The 26,028-nt window shown below is 39.5% G+C and overlaps 1 long non-coding RNA gene across 1 annotated transcript in view; it reads right to left on the bottom strand.

The window, feature by feature from the left end:
- Positions 1-11,689: 11,689 nt before the first annotated feature.
- Positions 11,690-26,028, bottom strand: part of LOC127581004 (uncharacterized) — a 66,371-nt gene continuing 52,032 nt past the window's right edge. Inside the window, exons 3-4 of the long non-coding RNA XR_007957917.1 lie at positions 14,043-14,097; positions 11,690-11,869 (exon numbers count right to left, since the gene is read on the bottom strand). This is a non-coding gene — a long non-coding RNA (uncharacterized LOC127581004). The remainder of the gene's footprint in view (positions 11,870-14,042; positions 14,098-26,028) is intronic.

The following is a 26,028-nucleotide window of genomic DNA, read 5'->3' as shown; positions in this document are numbered from 1 at the left end:
CAGACCCCATCTCCAGGATACTAAGACTTGCCAATAGTGGCTTGTGATGTTTAATATGTTGACTACTCTTCTGCTGTAGTCAGATGCCACGAAAACAGAACCTCTTGAGATGTTTCGTGTACTCAATTGTATGATTTGTTCTACAAATGCAGTAAGTGTTGAATGATTGAGGTTAAACAAAATAAAGGGACCCTTTCTATGTTCTTTGAAGAAGGCAGAGTAACAAAGAAAGTTGCAAGGCACTCTGGAATTGGTTGTAAAGACTCATGCTGGATTTTCAGAAATGAAGGATTATAAATCCACTCAAGGAGTGAAGCCAGCTAATGGATGTGAAGTAAAGTGAGACAAAAATGCAGAACAAATTGAGGATTTGCAAGTGGTTTACTTACTGAATATTTTAATGACATAGGTACTGTTTGAAAATTGTCTGTTTTGTCTTTTGAAGTTTACGAATTGATTCTTTCTACAATCTAACTGGTTTATATAATGCTGAAGCTCTTTTAGCCAATTGTTTGGAAAATCAATGGGAATTTGTCATGCTTCATTGTTTGCTGCATCTACCATTGCTTTTGTTTTGCAGATCGTGTGATTTGTTTGGAAGCTCTTTTAGACCAAATCAGTTCAACTTTAAAGCTGTTATGTACAACTCAATGTAAATTCTGTGATCAGAGCTGAACCAATCCATAAAATGTGGTAGATGTGAAACTGAAGATGATAATTATAAAAAATGATTATTTTGAACACGAAGGCAGTCTTTTCCACAAAGGGCAGAGCTTTCAACTTCCCTGGTGAAGGGGAGGGATGTGAAAAAACAATTCCGAAATGACCACCTGCTGACTTTCTGTTGACTTTAATAAAAATAAAATTGGGACTCGTGTAAAACTGACAACTATCCATTTTACACCCCTTGCCAAGGTTCTCAGTTCTGCCAAAAGTATTTAACTTTTCATTTTGTTCCCAATTGATCACGGTCAAGCTCAATTTTTTTTCTTAATCAATTACTTTATTTTACTGATGGGTTCTAAACCAAGTACATTAATTCCAGCTCTCCATTCCTGTCCTTATACTTTACATTAAAATAATATCATTCTATAATAGAGACAATCAATGATTGGACTACTACAAACAGTTTGTATGTAGACTTACTTAAAAGCACAATTGCTACATGAGAAATATGGTAGCATAATTACACAAACATAGCTGGTTTTGAGACAGTAGAAATTTATAATTGTATTTCATACTCTTTTCCTGAATTTTGCTTGGTTGCTTTTAAGATATGTTGGTTCCTCAGGCATTTGGGATCTATTTTGAATCTCTCGATCAGACCTCTATATATTTGACACTATATAGTAACTTCCATGAAATGCATTTCCACAGGCTCATGAGCAATAATGATGGCTATACAATGTGGTTATCATCTTTGAGTCAATTTATAATGTGACTTTTTGCAGGATATGAATGATAATAATTTCAGCTCGAGTACTGTTCATGTCCAACCTTCATAAGTGAAAGCAAAATTGCTGGTCTTTGAAGTGTGGAAAAAAAGCTGTTTTCCCCATATTTCCTAAATGAGGTACTTCAATAACAATGTCTGACCTGCCTAATATAACTCAACACTGAACATACCACACAAAGACGTTGCATTTTCCAACCTTTAACAATGCATAAATAACCAGTTTTTACTCTGTACAAAGGATAACATCAAAACTTTTGATGAGAAATGTCGCTTTGAAAGAACTTTCAATGCAAAGTATTGCTTGTCTGTTGCATCTTAAAAAAAGTACTGAATAGAACTTTGCCCTGAAAGATGTTATTCAATTCTAGAGAGCTTCCTTTATCAAGTCTCTCTAGATAAGGCTTACAGGACTGACATATCTGATAAATCTCTTCACGTCCTTCCTACGCAGAGAGCTAGATTGAGCAAAATTCTCACAATTGATCTTTTTTTTTCTTATTATTCCTTCATGACTCATGGACATCTCTGGCAAAATCAGCATTTATTTCATATATCTAATGCCCTTTGATCTGATTTACTTGTGAGGCTATTGCCAGGAGCAGTTAAGAGCCAACTGGTTTGCTGTGGATTTGGTGTCACATGCAAGCCAGAGTAAGGGGAATTTGTGGTCTGCATGATGTTCTTCTTTACTATAATCCAATAGTTTTACAGTCACCATTACTGATGTTAACTTTTTATTCAAGATTCTTATCCTACAGTGTAAAAGTCCCTGGCTGCTTTGGTGGGATTTCAAATGTCTCTGGATTACCAGCACAGTAATAGAATTGCTAATCTACTGAATCCAATACTTGAAGCAGTTCACAAGCTGCAATTCTTGTGGTTGATTTTGGCGCCTGAGAAAAATTGTGCAGGAGGGAAGATTAAAACAAATAGTTTATATATCCAATCAGGACTAAATCCTTTTGTGTTGTTTCCTATATTGACAAACAGGATTCAAAGCTATAGCAAGCAGGAGTCTTATGAATTGTTATACCCAACCACATCAATGATTTTAATTCAGAGCTCCCTGAGCAATTCACAGTGGCTTTCCAACCAGAGTGAATGAGGCCTGCAACTGAAGAATGGTTGGATAGACTCACCATTTGTTCGGCATACGCTTGTATGAACCAGAAGTACCTGGAGTTCTCCTCTGTGGTTCCATGAGTAGTCACAGTCTTCCCTTTTCTTCAACCTGAAATTTCATTCTGTTTCTCTTCCTACAGATGCAGCCTGACCTGCTGAGTATTTCCAGCATTTTCTGTGTTTTATTTTATTCTGCATTTCTTTCTTGTCTTTATTACAGGCAAATGCTGCCCCCTTATTCCAGGCCAAAAGTTGCCACAACCACCAGAGTAAATATCACTTAATAAGTGGTCATGAATAAAAAACCAGGTAGTTCACAATCTCATAATATATTTTCTCAGCCCAAATGGAAGTTTTCCTCCAAATGGCAAATAATCACCCAAAATTCATGTCCATTTTTATGAATAAACAATGAAACAACTGTCATTTAACAGGGAACTGAAATACCTCTGTTCCCAATCTGCAACTAATAATACCTCTTGGGCAGCATCATTGTCTTGGAAACAAATGTCAACCAAATATTGATGCATAGATCCTTTGCATTCTACTAGCCATATTTGTGGGATATAATGATAAAGTCATTAAGTTGTTTGCTTTAAACATTCCATTATAAATACTATATTCATATCTGTGTAAAGCAATCTAGTCTTAGTGCTTGTAATTATTCACCAAAATATAAATATTCATAGAAACCATAGAACAAATTCAGCACAAAAGGAGGCTATTTGTCCCATCATGTCCATGCCTATTTTCTTTCCATCCCGTCATACCTCTCATCCCTCTGTAGGAATGCTTCAGACAACAGGATGCCAAAGGTATTTACATTCAAGGCTAAGTGAATGTGATCAAAGAACCTTGAATCCCAGCCTAAGCTACATTTGTTAATCTTAGTAATTAATCAAACTAATCATTTCAGTGGTAGGATTCGGGTCTCAGTAACAGGGAATATTCTTTGCTACCACATATGATACAAATTATCTTAATGAAGCAAATAAAAAAGCTCAAGATTTTTAGGGCTTTAATCAGTGGTGATATGTAAGGCAAAGTCAGATGTGATGTATTCTTATGCTCTTATTCTGAGAACTGATAACAGAACAATGCTGGGAAGAGAACCGTGTGATAAGATTTTTGTTTCCAGAAATGACATTCAACAGCAGTGAATTTTATTTCCCTTAGTAGAAATCACACTTTCAGAATTATAATTTCAGGCTTTACATAAAACAGGAGCTACTTATATGACCAGGAAAATAATTGTAATGTTGTTGATGACCTTTGAGCTACTGAGGAAACTGATAAAAGAGAAATCATCAAATAGCATGGTCCTGTCTGCAAGTCATGTCAGATGACTGGTTGGACATGCTTTACACACTGGCATTTTCATTAATCTGCAATGTTTTGGGGTTTTCTAGACATGGATTACAGGAGTGAACAAGTTCTGTTCTTATTTTTTGATGGTTCTCTATTAAGTTGTTTCCTAAAGGCCACTGAATGACAAGGGATGTTGATTTCTAAAGGTCAAACCTCAACTCCAGCCCTTCAGTACTTAGATCCTTCACTAAAGCATAATTTCTCATTGCCATGGTATCTATTACAATGCAAGTCAAATTTACAACAAATGCAATTTTTTGGGGTGTGCATTGCTGCACACTGTAGGTATTAATGAATCAGCAGCTGCTTCACACCTATGATTCATTATCGCCAGCTATATTTTGCAGTCCAACCCTGAATTTGGCTAAAGTGTGCTTTGGTTTATATCTTCTGGCACTGCTGAGATGCACTCCAGATCCCAAACAACCCCATGCACTCAGAACTTCCAAAACATTTTTCATGGATTTCTGTGGCTCCACTATGAAAACCGTGATTAGCTGTTGAACAGAGTTGTCGTAGCTTTGTAGCATTTTCTAGCACTATAGCAACTCCTGATGGTAGTGATAGATAAGCATTCATCATTGCTGCAGATCAAATGATTTCCATAGCATTTTCTTCCTCAGTTGCAAAGGGAGGGTGTAAGATCTGGCTCTAGTGTTTAGATCAGTATGATTATCAAACTTTATTGATAAAGGTATTTTGTTTCTTTTTCTGATAAATGGAGAGAATTTGTGAAAAAAAGCCAGTAATGGCCTGCTTGGAATACATTTCATATCTAAGTCTGTAATGTTGGCCCAGACTAGCAAAAAAGTAGTTTTCCAAAGCATTTCACAGTCTAGAAATGTACATAATTTAGGCAAGGGTGTCGATGGCTATTGGAAAATTGTAGGTTTCAACTCTGCAAGCCAGAAGAGACTACATGTAACCTCAAGGTGAAAAGATAATGTAGGGTAAGAATTTGTCCTCTGCCAAATGTCCTAAATGACTTTAATGGAACTACATGTGAAAAAGGAGTATGACAGCTACACTTCACTACCCCGTACATTTAGCACAAATGGCCAAGGACAGCTTTCTGCAAATGTCCCCTGCCTGGCTTCTAGTCTTTTCTCTATCTGTATTTAATGTTTTCATTTAGTCTTCCTTTGCATTTATCTTCCTACAATGCTCTTCAATAATTGTTGAACATTGATCCTTATAGCTTTCTCGTCAAATATTTTGATGGAGTCACATCTCAGAAGAGATGGAAATAGGCTGGTTTCTGGAACAGGGTGATAAGATTAAATAAGTAACCATCTCCACTTGTTGCAGTTCTATGTGCTGATGAGAGGTGAATTCTGTGCTCCTTGCTTTCCATTTCACTACAGCTAATGCTTTTTATGCCTAGATTGCAGTAGCTGAAACCTATTCTGGAACTTGTTTCTCTCAGCATGCTGATTTGAATGCTAACCATTTAAAAATGCTTAGAAGTTTAGGCCTGATCTTTAGAATTCAGCATCCCAACAATTCCAAATGAACTGGGAACACTACATTTTCTCTCTGAACATTGTGCTGTAATCTCAAAACTGGACATTATTCAAGACATAATACATGATTAGTGTACCATTTAATCCACTGATTTATTGGTTCCCTCTTTATGTATGATGATTATCTTGAGTCCTAGGCACATGAATATGCAGGGAATTGAGGGATATGGATCATGTGCAGGCAAAAGGGATTGGTTTAATTTAGCATCATGCTGGTCACAGCCATTGTGGGCAAAAGGGCCTGTTCCTGTGCTGTATTGTTCTATGTTCTACATGACTCTTTTCCCCTTCCCTTTCAATGTATATTTGAAAAAGGTGCAGGGGGGTGGCGGGAGCTGCAGAGGGATTGGTGTACTAATAGACACTCAAGCTGATATTGATCCACTTTAAAAATGATGAATCCAGCATCCAATTAAAGTCAGTATGACTTTTCAGAACAAAGAAAATAAAGGGCTTTAGTCGGTTGAATGTAAATGTATTTCATTTCTGTTCAACATGGGGAAAGGAGGATTTATGAAGTCTGAATCCAACAAAAATAAAAAAAGAACTTTATTTACATGGACCTTGCCAGTAAAGACTTGTTTTGCTGGTCACATTTCTTAAGAATTGAAATGAATCCTGGTAGGGAAATACAGAGCCACATTGATAAGTATCCAGAAATTTCTGAACCTGATCCAATGCAACAGACATGCATGAGCACAAACACATGCGCACAAGTACCATACAAAGTTATGTACCCACAGGCACATGCAAGCATATGTGCACATTCACAGGTGTGCACACATATAAAGACACACATTAAAATAACTGCACACAAACATAATAAAGTCATAAAGTGCAGTCAGGGTTAGACCCTGTAGACCCCAGTGGAAACAGGGTTAATGTTTCAGATTGAAGACCTTTTGTTTGTTCTGAAGAAGGTTCTTCAACCTGAAACATTAACTCTTTTTCTCTTTCCACTGATGTTGTCCGACCTGCTGAGCATTCTCTCTCAGATTAAGATTAAATTTAATCCAATATTAAATTATAAATAAAATGAAAGCCTGTGTAGTGAAATAAATAATTGAAGCAGGCACTTTTGTAATTTGGACTGAATTAAAATCATTTATCATTTTTTTAGTGTATATTGTTATTCACCCTTCAATAAGGTTCTTACAATAACAATTTCTAAACTTAATGAAATAAATGCATGGAGCTAACGAACTGTATAATTGCATTAATGAAGTTTCCCCATTTACTGAGAATAGTTCCCCATCATATAATGGATAACCTGAGAGCAAATGGCAGGGCTCACTTATGAGATTTCAATTATGTGTAGGAGTATTTTCCTCTGGTTCCAACTCTAAATGAAAAAACTGATGTATCTGCTCCATTTTATTCTTCCTGTAATTTTTTATTCATTTTAGTGACTAAAGAAATTCCTGCAATGATAATGCCTCTATCAGTGTTCAGACACTGAAGGAGGTCTCAGTCTGCAGTATAAGATAATGTTCATCATAGTGTTTAAAAAGTCATGAAGTCTTGGCGCGGTAGCGCCGCTGTCTGTAAGGAGTTTGTATGTTCTTCCTGTGACTGCGTGGGTTTCCTCCGGGTGCTCTGTTTTCTCCTCACATTCCAAAGACGTACGGGTTAGCAGGTTAATATGGGTGTAATTGGGTGGTGCGGGCTCATTGGGCCGGAAGGGCCTGTTACCGTGCTGTATAAATAAAGTTTAAAGTTTAAAAAAGTTTAAAAATAAATAGAGAATCTTAGAAGTGCTCAGCAGATCCAGTGGTTAACATTTTGGACGCGATCATTTTTGTTTTGAAACTAGTTATATTTCCCTGCGATCTATTCCTCTGTTTCCTTTTAAAAACTTTACCATTATCAAATGTTAATCCTTCAGTGTAGCTGCTATCACAGAATACAGATAGTTATTTACCATGACACTTCCCACAGGTGAAATAAACACAGAACTATATCAAATCATCTCCTTCCAAAAAAAAAGATAATGGATCCATGCAGGTGATTTTGAAGTTTGTAACTTTAACCTATTTCTGTCCACAGCTATAAATGACTTATGCATTGCTTTTTATAACAGGTAATGAATCTCGCAATCTGATCACTGGATTTTACTTGTTTTCATGTATCTAGTTTGATTTTCACTTGACAGATCTCATGGATTGTATTTTAAAGACAAAAGTACATTCACTATGTGAAAATTCTTGTGCTCCTTGCCATTATCTAGAAGTGTCTTTGTTTGCAAGTGCAAAGCAAAAATCTTATTTGGAGATGTTCTGCTATTACTGTGGCATATAACTTGAGGAACAGCAGCTCATCCATCAGTTGTGCATTTGCATTCTTCTGGATTCAAACCTGAGTTAAACAATTTCAGATAGTCTGGACCGCTGGCATTTTTATTTCATATTTTCTTGATAGAGTCACAGAGAACTACAGCACAGCGACAGGCCCTTCAGCCCATCTAGTCCATGCCGGCCTGGTTTTCTGCCTGGTACCTGCACCCGGACAATAGCCCTCCATACCTCGCTCATCCATGTACCTATCCAAATTTCTCTTAAATGTTACAATTAAACCCACATCCACCACTTCCTCTGGCAGCTCATTCCACACTCACACCACCATCTTGGTGAAGTAGTTTTCCCACAGGTTCCCTTTGACTAGTTCACCTTTCACCCTAAACCTATGTCCTCTAGTTCTAGACTCACCCCACCTGAGGGGAAAAAGCCTGCATGCATTCATCCTCTCCATACCCTTCATAATTTTGTATACCTCTGTAAGATCTCCCCTCATTCTCCTGCGCTCCAGGAAATAAAGCCCTAACCTATTCAACCTTTCCCTTTAACTCAAGTCTTCAAATCCCAGCAACATCCTTGTAATTTAAGATAGTTATTCTGGATTTACACCTCTTCTAGACTTCTGTTATTTTGCATTAACACTCATTTTGTCTTTCACTCTCTTCTGCTTTCCAACCTCTCACAAACCTTTCCTCTTTTTCCCTCTCTGCTTTCTCTACGTCTTAAATTTTATTAATCTCAGACTATTCCTAGTTCTGATGAAAGATTAATGATCAAAGTATTAACTCTGTTCCTCTTTCCACAGATGCTGGCTGACTGGCTGAATTTCCTTTTTTATTACAGATAATCGACATTTGCAGTAATTTGATTTTGTATTATTGCAGCTTTAATATAAATTTCCAGTGACATTTGATTTACTATACAATATGCAATTGGTTAATTGCAACACAGCTTAATGTTTAAGTTTAAAAGCAAAGAAGTTTAGAGGAGATTAGATTGAGGTACATAATTTCATGGTTTAGACAGGGAAATAGAGGGAAGTGGATGGTTCGAGGAACAGAGGACAAAGATTCAAAATGACAGACAAAAGATACAAAGGGGATGTGAGGAAAAGCTCTTTCACACATCAAGTAATAATGATCCGAAACTCACTGCCTGTTGGAATGTTGGAGCAGAATCAGTAAGTACTGTGAAACTCTAATAATCCACTATCCAACTATTTGGAAATTCCGACGGTTGGGCATTGGGCTCACCAGGGACTGTTTGGCCACCTTTCAACCCACTCATCAGGGCTCTGGTTTATGCTCTCCCTTTCAACTCTCCTGGTTCTTGTGCTCAGTCCAACACAACAAAACCCCACTTCCCATATTCTCCCTGACACACCGGGGCTCCAGTTCCGGGGATCCCTTTCCACTCACCCAGGCCCCAGTTATAAACATTCCCTTTCAACTGATCAGGACCTGGTTCACTGAAACTCTATTATCAAACTATTTAACGTCTAAAAAAATGAATTAAAGGAGTGTTGAAGTATGAACAGAAATACATCCAATAATCCAAATAACCTGCCAGTCCAAAGTCCTGAGGGTGGCAGATTATCGGAGCTTCACTGTACATTGAAAAGAGAACTGGATGGGTACTTGCTTGAAAATAATTTACAGGGCTAGGGGGAATGTTCAGGGGCATAGGACTGAATAGGAGCTAGTATGGACTCAGTGGATCAAATGGCCTCCTTGCAAGTCATAAAGATTCCATGATTCAATGAAAAGCAGTCACTAATTTTAGGCTGATGTTATGTGAATAGGCCACAAGGTGTTCGATACTAACTTGTAAATGTTTTAAGGAATATATATCTGTCCAAAACTGGAAGTGCTAATGACAGAATAGTGTAAAGTTGAACTCTCAATCTGAACGTTGGTGTTATTGGCTTCAGGAGCACTGAATTTCAGAAGGAGAGTTCAATTTGCATACATTATAATCTTGCACATCTCATACACACAGCAGTGGATAATTTTCTACTCTTAAGTCTGTGAACTAAACACATAGGTCAACAAAATGATGAAAGAACCTTAAGAACAGGAGTAATCCATTCATCCCCTCTCCTTCCTATTGCAACTTCTGATTAGGTTGTGACCAAACTACGTCAATTATATTATATCATTTTTGCTCCATAACTCCCTGCTAAAAAGTACTATTTAACTAAGTCTTGAAGATTCCAATTGTCTGAGTATTCACAATATTTTAGGGTGAACAAGTTCCATATTTCTACGAATCTTTGTGTGGGAAGTAGTCCCTGATATAATTTCTGAACGACCTTGCTCAAATTTTAAAGTGGCCCAGAAGGCCCATTCTTAAGTTACATTATTTCATCAAAGCTGGCATAAGTGCAGGCCAATGCTTGACAAGCAACCGCAAGCACACTGGTGGTGTAACCAGGGTGGTTGTATGCTGTCTTCCTGAGGAAAAGCAAATATTTTTTTCCCAAAGAGGTTCAGTTTCCATGGATGTGCTGTCACTCCTGATCTCACTGCCACAGCAATCCTTATAATCACAGGAGGACGGATTCTGGGGTTCCTTTGACACCTTGCAAATGCCTTTGAACATTGCTATTTGTTGTGGAGCATCAGCAGAATTTAGACTCTTATCAATATAACTTCCAAAAAAAAATTGTCTTTTGTTTAATTTTGTAAAAACAAATGATAATAGGCAGGCTGGAATTATCCAGCATCTTATTCCATCAGAATATGTTGAAAGTAATGTCATGCACATACTGACAATGTGTAATGTATACCTTGAAGGACTAGATGTTCATTGCAGTTTCCAAAACAGTGTACATTATATAACATTTAAAAAGTTAGCATGATTTTCTTAATATAGAATATTAAGAAATGTGTAGAACCACACCACATTTTTACACTACCCCATGTGCTTGAAACATGTGCTTGGAACAAATGTTCCCTTTTAATTTTTTGTAATTTTTCAATTCCTCGAAGGGTTAATGCTTCCTAAAATCTGTATATCAGTATTGATGTAAAGTTGTACTGTGCATTTTGTCAATGGACCTGCCTAAAATAAATTAATGATTAATTAGGCATTGCATAAATGTTCTGGATTCAGACCTGTACACTTATTGTGTGTGACTATAGCCATCACAATCTATTGTAAATTTTTTAGACTCACATGTCTGCTTAAGTTACCATGGTAAAAGGAAAGTAAAAGATCCTGTGGAGAAATGGAAAATAATCTTAGTTTAACACTATAAACAGAACCCTAACAGTATTAGTTACAAATGAGGATCCTGTCCTGTTTTACAGGAACAGGTACAAAACTGGTGTTTCTTTCGGACATTTTCTTTCAGTTTTACCAGGGTATTTGGTGTGGCTGTGAAATCTTAACAGGTTAGAAATGACTAAAGCAATTCCTGCGACCTATTGTACAATTTTGTTGTACTGTCATAACTAATCAACAGTTTGCATGCCAGTGCCAAAATGACAGCGAGTTTTTAACAGGTCATGTGATTATGTGCTCAACAACTTTATTCACAAAGCTTGCAGCCATTTATGATGAGGGGGTATTTATATCCAAAAGCATGGGTGATGTCATCTTTTTTCCATTCTCTATCTCTCTTTGCATGGCAACTTTTTAAATCAAACACTGTACTGCAATATTGTGTGTTATGTTGGATGTGAAGCAGTTTGTATTGTGCAAGATTGCCTTAAGATATTAAAATACTTATTTTACAAAAAACTTCAGTGTAAAATCAGTAAATGACCACCAAATAGTTTTGTTGGGATATCATTTATTTAGGAAAATTGAAATCATACAAGCTTTAGAGCACAGAACAGGCCCTTTAGCCCAGTGTATCCACACCAGCCATCAAGTACCAATCTATACAAATCCCATTTTTCCCCTCACATCCCCATCAACTCCCCTGCTTCTCCTGCTATCCACCTACACTGGAACAATTTCCAGTAGCCAATTAACCAAACAACCAACAGGTCTTTGGCTTCTTAGAGGAAACCGGAGCACCCAGGGAAATCCGTACAATCACAGGAAGAAATTCTGCACGGACAGCATCCAAAACCAGGATCACACCCAAGTCACTGGAGCTGAAAGATAGTAGCACAAACCATTGTTCTACCTCTTTCGTTAAGAAATATGTTGATATTAATATACAACTGTAATATTATTTTCACTCATTTGAACAAAACTGGTACTCTAAAAGTAACATCAATTTGCACAGGATGTGGAATTTTTTAATTCAATATGGATTAACACAATGAGTGTGAGTATTTTGTTTTACCACTGCACTCACTACCTGGATCACTACCGCTTCCAATTCTAACCAACGATTAGGTTTCAGAAATTCAATGCAATATGATCATGTGTGTTATCACAAACTAAGAGGGTAGTAGAGGTGTAAATTGCACTCACAAGTTAATAGAAACCCCCCCCCCCCCACTTCTCCCAACCCCCATTCACCCTCACCCCTTCCATACATAGACACAATAGAAAATGACCAGAACTTACAAGGTCCTGGCACCATGTTTAGAGGATCACAGATCCATCTTGCATCCAGCCAGATCACAGGGGCAATCGGCAAATTAACCTGATCCACAAAAGGTGCAACTCTCCAAAAAAAATGCATAGCACGCTGACTGTTCAACGTGACCTTCTGTGGACACCATGTGACTAACTGCACAGTGACTTCACAAGATGCAAAGGTTTGCACATTTGTCTTTGTACAAAGATAAAGTAAATATTTGGAAAAAAAACAAAGTCTTCATTTTGCGATCAATAGATTTTGCTATTTCTTTGGTGTGCAGGGCAGATTAATTTTGCGGGCAGTAGAGTGAGTTTTGTGAACATCGCCAATGCATTTGTTTGCCCAGAATACCAGTCAACAAGGCAGAGGTACTTGGGTAAACGATGATGATAGAAACTGGCTCTTTTTTATAAAAAAATTTGAACAGTTTTTAAACTTTTTAAAAACCTCCCAGAAGACTGAAAGACTGACAGAAACCCTGGCAGCATTTCTCTGCTGTATCCGTTCTTGTGGGGGGGGTGTACATAGGTATGAGACCATTTCTCACACCAGAAGAGGAAACAACCCAGAATCAACACCAGGAGTCTCCATATCAATTACCAGTGAAACAAAGGAAGTGACCAAAACAAAATGCATGGAAGTAAGTCACATGACCCCCTCCCACACGCCAATGAATGCTGAGTAGCACAGAAAGTGTCACAGTGTTGACCTACCAAATCATGAGTTTCGAGATACTAGAGACTGCAGATGCTGGGATCTGGAGCAAAAAATTGCTGGAGGAACTCAGCAGGTCGGGCAGCATCTATGGAGGCAAAGGGATGGCCAGCACTTCAGATTGAGACCTTCTTGCAGGGCTGATGCATAGTTCACCTGGAGGGCCCGAAGATGGTTCCATATGCTCAAAACACATATGAAATGAGCACTTAATTGCAATTCACTTCCCTAATGCTGGGTCCCTGAGCTGACAGCTGTTTCTGTATCTGCAGCTTTTCTGTTCTCTTTTTTCGGTCCGATAGTTTGTTAATCTGCTTTTTGCTTGTTTATATTTCCCTAAATAAATACGATTGACACAGTAGTCCATCCACTCCTTCAAAAAAAAATCAAATAGGCAGCACAGTATCACAGTTGGTAATGTTGTCCTGATGCAGTGTTTTGACCCAAAACATCGACCATCCCTCTGCCTCCACAGATGCTGCCTGACCTGCTGCATTCCTCCAGCAGTTTGCTCTTTAAGCCTGGGAGTTTGGCAGGTTCATCAATGGACCGTGAGCAGCGCAGCCACAAACCATCGTGGAGTCACAGGCAACAGGCACTCAGATGATACGAACAATTGGCTGGATAGTAAGTTACCAATGACAGACATGCTTTGAAACAACAGAATCTAGATTTTCCCAGCAAAGCGCCATATGAGTGCTTCATTAGGAATGACACCATTAATGTGCATCCAACACACTAAGGCCATTCATGGGCCCCATGCATTTCCAGAGTGGCAGGTTTCGATGAGGAAAGGCACATAACACATTGATCATTAAACACATAATACCAAAGAAGGCAATTAGACATTAACCAAATTTCTGTCCATTGTTGGTGCTATTATTTGCCTGCTGTAAAATGCATGAAAATAATGGAACCCAGAAATATTTAAATAAATTGATTACAAATCGTGCCTTTCCAGATTCACCATGTGAGGAAAGTTTCTGAATGGAAAACAATAATCAAAGGAAACAGTCACTTACCAATTACAGCTTTCCCAGCCCAATGAAGTTGACAAAGGAGGATTTCTTTATAGTACTGAAAGACAAATGAAAAAAGCACTCCTGTTTGAAATGGAACCAATAAATCATTGCTTCAAAGATTTTTTTCTTTGATCTCGTTCTGTACCCTGCTTCATGAGATTAGCTGTGCTCTGGAGTTAAAGAGCTGCATTCCTCATGGTGAATCAGTACTGTCAATGAAGACAAAGCATGTATTTTAGAGCTATTCCTCTCCATGACTGAAGGTACAGGAAATTTTTAAAGGAGGACTCTTTTTAAAACTAAATTAGGACCAATACTTTAGGTTCAGCTTTTCCACTGGACAACAAGCCACTCAAATTTATCATTTGATTCCCCTCCCTGCTAGGGCCCTTCCAGTACAGCACAGGAACAGGCCCTTTAGCCCACAGTGTCTGTGCCAACTATAATGCCAATCCAAACTAATCCCATCTGCCTGCACATGGTCTATTTCCCTCTATTTCCTGCCTCTTCATGTGCCTATATGAATGCCTTAAACATTACTATTGCATCTGCTTCCACCACTTCCCCTAGCAGTGCGTTCCAGGCACTTCGCACTCTCTGCATAAAAAATGTTGTCTTGTAAACCTCCTTTAAGCTTTCCTCTCAAACTTTAAAGATAAGGCCTCTAGTATTTGACATTTCCACTCTGGGAAAAAAGATTCTATCTACTTTATCCACACCTCTCATAATTTTATATATCAGGTCATCCCCTCGGCCTCTGACACTCCAAAGGAAACAACCCAAGTTTGACCAATCTCTCCTTATATATAATGCCCTCCAATGCAGGCAACATCCTAGTGAACCTCTTCTGCATCCTCTCTAAAGCCTCTGCATCCTTCCTGTAATGTGGTGACCAGAACTGAATACAATACTCCAAATGTGGCCTAACCAAAGTTCTATACAACTGCAGCGTGACTTCCTGACTTTCATACTCAATACTCTGACTGATGAAGACAAGCATGCCGTACACCTTCTTTACTACCCTATCACTTGTGTTGCCACTTCCGGGGAACCATGGACCTGCACTCCAAGATCCCTCTGAACATCAATTCTTCTTAGGGTCCTGCCATTTACTGTGTACCTTCCTCTTGCATTTGACTTACCAAAGTGCAACACCTCACACTTGTCTGGATTAAATTCCATCTGCTATTTCTCTATCCACATTTCAACTGGTCTATATCCTGCTAAATCCTTTGACAACTTTCCTCACTATCCACAACACTGCCAAGTTTTGTGTCATCTGCAAACTTACTAATCAGCCCACCTACATTTTTGTCCAAATCATTGAATCCAGCCTTCCAAGCCTCCACGGATCCCATGTGCCTTATTCTTCTGGATCAGCCTCCCATGAGCAACCTTGCTGAAAGCTTTATTAAAGTCCATGTATACAACATCCAGTACACTGCCTCATCAACCATTTTCATCACCTCCTCAAAAAACTCTATCAAGTTTGTAAGATGCATCCTCCCCCTTACAAAACCATGCAGACTATCCCAAAAAGGTTCATGCTTTTCCAAATGCAAGTCAATCCTATTGCTAAGAATCTTCTCCAATAATTTCCCTCCCACTGATGAAAAAATAGCAGCCTATAATTTCCTGGTTTGTCTCTGTTGCCCTTCTTCAACAGAAGAATAATGTTCACTATTCTCCAGTCCTTTGGGACCTCACCTGTGACTGAAGAAGATACAAAAATCTCTGTCAAGGCCCCAACAACTTTCTTTTTTGACTCTCTCAATAGTCTGGGGTAGATCCTATCAGCCCTGGGGATTTATCCACCTTAATGTTTCCAACACCTCCTTCTTGATATCACATGCCCTAGAATATCAGCATACCCCTACCCTCCATGGCCTTCTCCTTGGTGAATACCGATGGGAAGTACTTGTTTAATCCCTTGCCCACCTTCTCTGGCTTCAGGCATAGATTCCCTCCTTTGCCCTTGAGTGGTTCCAACCTCTCCCAAGTTACTCAGTTGTTTTTAATGTATGTATAAAATGACTCGGGATTCTTTTTAATCCTACTTGCCAAGGACATTTCATGGCCCCTTTTAGCCCTCCTGATTCCCTGTTTAAATTCTCTCCTGCTTCCTTTATACTTCTCAAAGGCCCTGTCTGATTTCAGCTTCCTGAACCATACATTTGCTTCCTTTATCTTTTTTACTAAATTTGCAACATTTCTTATCACCCAAAGTTCCTGAACCTTGTCATTCTTGTCTTTCTTCCTCACAGGAACATGTTGGTCCTGAATTCTGACCAGCTGGCCTTTAAATGACTCTCACATGACTCCCAAATGACTTACCCACTTACAGCCGCTCCCAATCTAATGTCACCATCTCCCACCTAATACTGTTGTAATTAGCCTTTAACCAATTTAGTACTTCCCCCTTGGTCCAGTCTTATCCTTATCCATAACTATATGAAAACTTACAGAGTTATGATCACTGTTCCCAAAATGATCTCCCACTGAAACACTGATCACCTGGCCAGGCTCATTTCCCAATACAACGTTCAGTATGGTCCCTTCTCTGGTTGGACTATCTACATACTGTGTCAAGAGACCTTCCTGGATGCACCTAACAAATTCTGTCCTATCTAGCCCTCTGGCACTGAGGGAGTCCCGGTCAATATTGGGGAAATTAAATTGAAACTGATAGGTCTTACTCCAAGAATTGTTTGAGTGCTTGTTAAACTGCATTTCCCAGGCTTCTCAGCTGCCAAAGCTGTTAAGAAGGTTGAACATTCAACAAACCATTAGAATTATTAAAATTATGAAAAAAATTAGAATAATTTAAGCACTTAAACACAAGGACCTCAATTTTTCTTGGGTTTTGCCTTATAGAACTGACGGCATTTGTCAGTGTAAGTGTTTTTGTGCATATGGAAGTCCCAAATCTAATGCTGAACTCCACCAGCAATTTCCCAGCTATGCTCCACCACTGACCTCCACAAAGTCATTGTAATCTGCCATTTTATTGAAGCCAGCGCAGCAATGTTAGACCAAAGTAAGGATGACTTTGCCAATGGCTCTTGAGGTAACCCTGGTCTACTTTAATGTATCCCACTCCTTTCTGGCAGAAAATGAAAATAATTGCAGCATCTCAGGCTCTGTATCTACTGTTGAATGAAGGAGATCACTGATGTTCTCCAGTTAAAGCGAGCCCATTACATTTCATTCTCTTTCATCAAAGTGAGCAGGCAGAGTGAGCACATTGCAGGTGGCCCAACACAAAGTGCCATTTTACAGTCATTGCCCCTCAACTTTGCCAATAGCAGAACTCACTATCAATGACATTGAGTGCAGACTTTAAGACAGGCACAATGCAACAATCACTTCATCGGCAATTTTCTGTACAATGTTACAGTAAATCCTTATCTGAATTGGCTGCAGCAGAGCTTGTGTCCAATCTCACCCCTGGACAGCTAGCAACTGGGCTGCCCTTTCCACTGCCCTTACTGCAATTCACTTGTGCCCCATACCCCCTGCAGATCCACATCTCACTTTATGCAATCCCCTAAATTATCTGGTAGGTGCGAGTTTGGAATTGGCCAGTGTTGCACCATTATCATCAACTTCTTCCAGATGAATAACATTACAAACAAATTATTAATTAGAAGACATAATAAATGGGATCTTGTTTGCTCCCCGTGTTATTCACATGGCTGACCTACCTTTTGGGACTCTGCAGGTCCAATCAAGCTGCAGGCTATCCCATGAAGTGGAACAGTCTATGAGTATGACAAGGCTGCAGGTGCCCCAGGATTGCCCTGGTAGCTTTTTGAAAGGTCAATGCTGTCAAATATATTTTTTAATATATTTGATGATCAGAAAAGTTCTGCTTAAATGGATTTAAATAATTAAGAAAAATAATATTAAATAAATCAAAAGCTTTGAGTGATTAAATTTGGTCAAGACATTCAGTGAAATTTAAACAAACCATTCATCAGGACTTTATCAATCAAGGTTGGTGACACCATTCAAGTGAATGGGGAAATGCTGTACACATCAGCCATCCCTGGCATATGTCTTGAGAGACAAGGAAGAACTGTGCATCAGTTAATTAAAGTGGAGTTATTAACTTCAAGCCTCCAACAAATACATAGGAACAAAGCAAAGCACCACAGGGAGAGGAAAAGTGGTTTGCCTGACATCAGAATCGCCAAGTAATGCAAATTCTGGTTAAACATATGTTGGTCATATAATTACTTGTGCAGTTCAAATAAAACAGCATCAGTCTATGTACATTATCTCCCCATTACTTAAAATTTACTCAATCCGTGAGAGATTAGCAGAAAGTTAATATAAGTTTATGTTTCTCTTATCAAGGCATGACAGATAGGTTAGGATTAGATTGTTTGTCCTTTGACTATTAGTGTGCAGGAAATACTGCTCAATCATGCACTACATCTTGTTGAAACAGTAACCTGAAAACATTGAGATACATCACTTTGTTTCAATGCATTAAACATTTTATTTTCATTTTGAAAGTAAAAACTGCCCTGCAATTTCCCAGTTGGGAAAGAAAATATTTTAAACAACATTTGACTCATTACATGGCTTTGGGTGATGTCATAAAACTACAAAATACACTCCTATTCAATGTGATTTTATGTCCTGCAATCAAAGGCTTTCTGGAACTGCGTGTGTTATAGATTACATGTATTGATATAGATTACATGTGTTGATATAGATTACATGTATTGATATAGATCTGTGTGAGTTTATAGTAAGTGGATGTGCCTGATCCACAGGGCTGAATCATGCTGATCTTCAGCCAGGACATCTGATGTCAACATTTCACCAGCACTGAGTCCAAGGGTGGAGCACCAATGTCTTGAACTGAATAGTTATGCATGCCAAAAACATCATGTTCATATATATTCTGTACAATTTTCTCAAGATATGATTCATATTCTGTGAGGGATCAAAATGAGTATGCTGGTATTTACTGCTCAATTGTAATATTATTTCGGAATTATTTCCTCTTTATCTTGCTCCCTGCATCCCATTTTGATTCAAAAATCCTGGTTATTCATTGACTATGTTTTCCTTCAATGGAAATATTTATTGTACCAAATTTTGAATTATTTTTATGATGCCTACACAATCATGTTGGCCATGTAATTTGAATAATATAGGTTAAACAATAAGAGAAAGGTCAAAAAAGCTATATTCTGTTGTGGACCACATCCAGGCATGCCTGTCAACATATGCCACATGTTTGTAAATGAGATTCCTACTCTAAATATCAGAGGGGTAAAAGCAGACTCCCATGAATCAGCATGTACAATGGCTTATCCATTTATCTGTGTTTAATTAGAAGCATGAAAAGATGACATCCATATGCTTCAATGATAAACCATAATGCCTCAGCCACTGAAGAAAAATGGCACTCTCAACAACAAATAAGTAATCGTTTAGCTTTTATCAGTTTGAAGGTAAGTGAACCTTTCTAAAGGTTAGATCTTTTTTCCTTTTTCTTCTTTCTTTTTCTTTGTGGAACATTATGCTAACCACTTTGACCAAACACTTTGAACTGAAATAACTTCATATCGACTCTGGTCTATGGGCCTTTGACACGAGAAACAAACAAAATTAATCAACTAACAAACTTTCACAAAAGGTGCAATTGCTTGAAATTAATATATTTAATTCCACTCTAATTTCAAGATGGAGAACTGAATGAACATAGACTATTCACTAATCTCAATAGCAATGAAATTCATAATGATCATTTCTCCTCAAACACATTGGGAAACCCTCTCTAACTGAGTGAATTAATAACAGATATGTTCACAGATTCATTTCATTTAGTTACTTTAAAAATTGAAGGAGAGTATGAAAGGATACTTCCTACAATGGTCTTTGGTGGCGTCATTTGAAAAATTACTGAGTGGTGTGGGGTTCCTATCACTGAGATATCCCTGCAACTATCCAAACATGCTAACAAAGGTTCAGAAACACTGAATGAAATCAAAGACCAATCATTTTCCTCGAGCGCTGAGCATAGCTAGATCACTCCAACAAGCATGCACCAGTTTGAGAATGAATTATGAAATATTATAGATTGTACATGCACCATAGGGATGTGGTTGAATAATTGTTTATGAATATATTTCCTCAGCAGAAAAAAGGACAAGGTTAAAGGCAGAGGGGTCTGCTTCTTAATCAATAACTTATGGTGCTCAGACGTGATGGACCTGGTGAGCTCCTGCTTACCCAGCCTGTAATATCTAACGGTGAAGTGTCAACCATTCTATCTGCCAAGTGAGTTCACTTCAGCTATCCTGATGGCAGTCTACATCCCACCACAGATGGACATGAAGCCTGCACTCAATGAGCTATACTCCGTGGTCAACAACCTTGAGACAGGATACCCTGAGGCCTTCTTCATCATCGCAGTGGACTTCAGTCAGGCCAACCTCAAGAGTGTGTTACCAAAATACTATCAGCACATCTCCTGCTCTACCAGGGGCGCCAACACCCTTGATCACTGCTATACAACCATCAAAGATGCCTTCCGAGCCACCCCTCATCCTCACTTTAGGAAATCAGATCACCGGGCTGTGTTTCTTCTCCCTGCATACAAACAGAAACTGAAACGGGAGGATCCGGTACAGAGAGTTGTGCAGTGCTGGTCTGAGGAAGCAGATGAGCTCCTACGTGACTGCTTTGAGACTGTGGACTGGTCCATTTTCAAAGACTCAGCTGCCAGCCTTGATGAGTATGCCACCACCATCACAGACTTTATCAGCAAGTGTGTGGAGGACTGTGTACCAAAGAAGACAATACGGGTGTTCCCAAACAGGAAACCATGGATGAACTGGGAGATCCACTCCCTACTGAAGGAGAAGACTGCTGCACACAAATCTGGTGATCCTGATCTGTACAAGAAATCCAGATATGACCTTCAGAAGCTATCAGGGATGCCAAGAGGCAAAACCGACTCAACATAGAGTCCCTGACCAGCAGTCAGTTATGGCAGATCTTACATGCCATAGGTACAAGATGAAGTTGGGCTGCATAGTTAACAACAGCGCATCCCTTCCTGATGAACTTAACGCATTCTATGCGTATTTTGAACTGAAGGGAAGTGGATTGTCACCATCCACTCTGGCAGCCTCCAATGCAGCTGAACCTGTGATCACGGTGGAGGATGTAAGATCAGTCTTCGGAGAGTGAACACAAGGAAAGCACCTGGCCCAGATGGTGTCCCTGGCTGTGAGCTCAGATCTTGTGCTGATCAGCTGGCAGAAGTATTTGCGGACATATTCAACCTCTTCCTGCTTCAATCTCAGGTTCCCTCCTGTTTTAAGAAGACCACTATCATCCTGGTACCGAAGAAAAGCAAGGTAACATGCCTTAATGACTACTGACCAGTGGCTCTGACATCCACCATCATGAAGTGCTTTGAGAGGTTGGCCATGGCATGCATCAACTCTAGCCTACCAGACAACCTGGACCCATTGCAAATTCGCCTGTCGGCGAAACAAGTCTACAGCGGATGCCATCTCCCTGGCCCTACACTCATCTCTGGAGCATCTGGACAGTAAAGGCATCTACGTTAGACTATTGTTTATTGACTACAGCTCTGCCTTCAATACAATAATCCCAAGTAAGTTTGTCACCAAACTCCGAGACCTAGGACTCAACACCTCCCTCTGTAACTGGATCCTTGACTTTCTTACAAACAGACCGCAATCAGTGAGGATAGGCAGCAATACCTCCGGCATGATTATTCTCAACGCTGGTGCCCCACAAGGCTGCATCCTCAGCCCTCTACTCTACTCCCTATACACTCATGACTGTGTGGCCAGATTCTGCTCTAACTCCATCTACAAGTTCACAGATGATACCACTGTTGTAGGCCATATCTCAAACAGCGATGAGTCAGAGTACAGGAAGGAGATAGAGAGCTTAGTGGAATGGTGTCATGACAACAACCTTCCCCTCAATGTCAACAAAATAAAAGAGCTGGTCATTGACTTCAGGAAAGGGGGTGGTGTACATGCACCTGTCTACATCAACGGTGCTGAGGTCGAGAGGGTTGAGAGCTTCAAGGTCCTGGGAGTGAACATCACCAACAGCCTGTCCTGGTCAAATCATATGGATGCCACAGCCAAGAAAGCTCACCAACACCTCTACTTCCTCAGGAGGCTAAAGAAATTTGGTTTGTCCCCTTCAACTCTCACCAACTTTTACCGATGCACCATAGAAGGCATCCTATGTGGATGTATCACGGCTTGGTATGGCAACTGCTCTGCCCAGGACCGCAAAAAACTGAAGAGAGTTGTAGACACAGCCCAGCGCATCACGGACACCAGCCTCCCCTCCTTGGACTCTGTCTTTACCTCTTGTTGTCTTGGGGTCGCAGCTAGCATAATCAAAGACCCCACCCACCCGGGACGTTCTCTCTTCTCTCCTCTTCCATCGGGTAGAAGATACAGGAGCCTGAGGGCACATACCACCAGACTTAAGGACAGCTTCTATCTTATATAATGAGATGGACTACGACCTCATGATCTACCTTGTTGTGACCTTGCACCTTATTGCACTGCACTTTCTCTGTAACTGTGACACTTTACTCTGTACTGTTATTGTTTTTACCTGTACTACATCAATGCACTCTGTGCTGACTCAATGTAACTGCACTGTGTAATGAATTGACCTGTACGATTGGTATGCAAGACAAGATTTTCACTGTACCTCGGTACAAGTGACAATAATAAACCAATACCAATACCAATTATAGAAAACTGCCCACAGTATACCCTGATTTCAAAATATAAACATATTGTTTGCCTCTGTATCTAATGTTATTGCTTTCACATGCAAACTAATGCATTACAGATTATGTTGTATTAAGAACCATGTGCAATCGGAGGTATGCTAACATATCCATGGTATACATTTTCCAACACCTGTAATAATGTTGATGGTATCAGTTGTTGTTGTAGTTTGAATTAAAAGCTTTGAGTTCCTTCAACCTTTTCCATAAAATTGCCATGATACTCCCAACCTACATGAAAGAAATCCTCTCTGACTTCCTCAGGTGATTAAAACTAATACAAGGAATCGTGCTTACATTGATTTACATCACAATGTAGAAAAAAGGTGAAGAATATATTTATATAAACCCTTCTTGGTCCAAATCACTTTACGAAAAATGAAGTCTTGAAAAGCAATACAGGCCCAGCAATCTCCCACAAACACCAAAATGATAAGGACCAGTTCTTGAAAGAACCTCATTTTAATGTCTCATCTAAAAGATCCACTTCATGTGCAAGATGCTTGTTTCCCCACTTAGGACCAAATTGATGTCTCCCTCGAAAAAATACTTCACAGTGTTCAATGGATAAACTGACAATCTATTCCATAGGTCCATTAACCTGAATAGAACTCACCAGTTCAAAGTAATTCTGCAATTGCATAACTTGAAAGCATGTTCCCTTGACATATGCTTTCAAAATAATTGGCTCACTTAAACACAGTCTAAATCCTTCATTATTTTACTATTTTACTTACAATCATTTCCTATCCATTTATCTTACGACAATAAAATTGCTACTTGACATAGTATAATTCTGATGGGCATCCATTCCATATATCCTACCTTAATAGTTATCTTTAATCATTAATAATTTTAATTAATATGTTCTTAAGCACCTAATTATAATACTCTCATTTGTTTGTAGTAATCACTGAATGTAGCACATTTTCTGTTTGTTGCTGATAATTATCATAGAAATCTGTTAAAATCTCTGTTGTGTTCCATATGCTTTACATATATTTCATTCACAGATTCTCACACTTAACTTTTTGGAATAATTTCTAGATTCAGTGCAACTGCTCAAAATGGTGCCAAAAGAATATTGACCTATTGGACTGGTTGCTGCTTTATTGGTGAATATTGATTTAACATAATCCTTCATGAGATTTTTGTCTGGGGAAGGAAATCACCGTGTGCCAGACATTTTTTCGTAATCATGGCTTTTCCTCTACCATGGTTGACAGACTCTCAACTGTATTTCCTCTATTTCCCACATTTCTGCCCTCACCCTCTCTCCTCCCAGATAGGTTTCTCTTGTCCTTGTCTTTCAGTCCAATAGCATCTACAATCAATAGATTATCCTCCATGAGTTCTGCCACCTCCAAAGGGATTCCACCATCACAAACATCTTTCCCTTTTCTTCACTTTCAATATTCAAAAGTTTTTTTTTGCGGTTCCAGCAGTCAGAGCAGCAGAGAGGAGGAGCCAGCAGCTTTTTTTTAAAGTTTTTTCTGATTGGCTAAGTGTGTGGCAACTCAGCCAATAAAAGGCAGGTAGGGTAAAGTGGAGTGGCCATTGTGTGAGTTGGTCAGTGCAAGAGTGAGGCGGAGGCGGAGGCTAAGGTGAGGTTCTGTTAAGTTCTCTTTCTTTCTTATTGGACAGGTAGAACAGCGGGAATGACACCTGGTGCAGTGGTGTGCTCCTTTTGCATGATATGGGTAGTCAGGGAGACCTCCAGTGCCCCTAATAACTACATCTGTGAGAAGTGCATCTGGCTGCGGCTCCCTACAGACTGTGTTAGGGAAATGGAGCTGGATGACCTTTGGATCATTTGGGAGACTGAGGGGTTAATAGACAAGAGTTACAGGGAGGCAGTCACACCTGAGCTGCAGGAGGCAGGTACCTGGGTAACTGCCAGGAGAGAGAAAGGGAATAGGCAGTCAGTGAAGGGTACCCCTGTGGCTGTTGCCTCAAGAATGTATTTTATTTTAGATGCTGTTGGAGAATGACCTACTGGGGAGAGCCACAGTGGTCAGGACTTTGGGTGCTGAATCTGGCTGCTTCCCTCAAAAGGGAAGGGGGGAGAAGAGGTAAGTGGTAGTGATTGGGAATTCATCGATTATGGGAACAGACAGGAGGTTCTACGAATGAGAATGAAACACCTTGATAGTATGTTTCCTCCCAGGTGCCAGATGTCTGAGCCCATAGCATTCTTAAGGAGGAAGGGGAGTAGCCAGAGGTCATGGTACATGTTGTTACCAATGATGTAGGCAGGAAAAGTGATGAGGTCCTGCAAAGTGAATTCGGGGAGTTAGGTGTTAAGTTAAAAGACATCACCTCCAGGGTGGTGATCTCAGGATTGCTACTGTGCTGTGTGCTAGTGAGGAAAGAAATAGGAAGATAGTGCAATTTAACATGTGGTGAAGTGGATGGTGCAGGAGGGAGGGATCATTGGGCTCACTTCCAGGGCAGGGGGGACCTGTCCAAACAGGACTGTTTCCACTTGAACTGGACACGGACTAATATCCTAGTGGAAGGTTTGCTTTGGGGGGGGGGGGGGGGGTTAAATTAGAGTTGCAGGGGGGTGGGAACCAGAACGGCAGGACAGCAGGTGGAGAGGCTGTGGGGAAAGTAGATCTTAATCCTACAAGCAAAGATGGAAACTGAGGGGTTCAGTGTGTTGGGACTAATGTTCTGAGTTGTCTATTTCAATACAAAGAGTAAGTAAGGCAGATAAACTTAGCATGGATCTGACATTGGAATTATGATGTAGCTATTATTGAGACTTGGTTGCAGGAGAGGCAGGACTGGCAGCTCAGTGTTCTGGGTTTCTGTTGTTTTAAAAGGGGAGGGGTGGCATTACTCATCAGGGAAAATCTCACGGCAGTGCTTGGAGAGGACATACTGGAGGGCTCGATGACCAAGGCAATTTGAGTGGAACTGAGGAATAAAAAAAGGATGATCATGTTAATGGTCTATATTATAGACATCCCAACAGTCAGCAATATTTAGAGGAGCAAATTTGTAGAGATAACAGATAGTTGCAGGAAATATAAAGTTGTGATAGTAAGTGATTTTTAGCTTTCCACATATTGACTGAGACTCCCATACTGTAGAAAGTCTGAATGGGGTCGAGTTTGTCAAATGTGTGAAGGAAAGTTTCCTTAATATCTAGAGGTTCCA

The sequence above is a fragment of the Pristis pectinata genome, chromosome 20 (genome assembly GCF_009764475.1).
Source record: "Pristis pectinata isolate sPriPec2 chromosome 20, sPriPec2.1.pri, whole genome shotgun sequence".
Lineage (NCBI taxonomy): Eukaryota > Metazoa > Chordata > Chondrichthyes > Rhinopristiformes > Pristidae > Pristis > Pristis pectinata.
The sequence above is the reverse complement of the archived record's forward strand: the minus strand, read 5'-3'. Positions and strand labels throughout refer to the sequence as shown.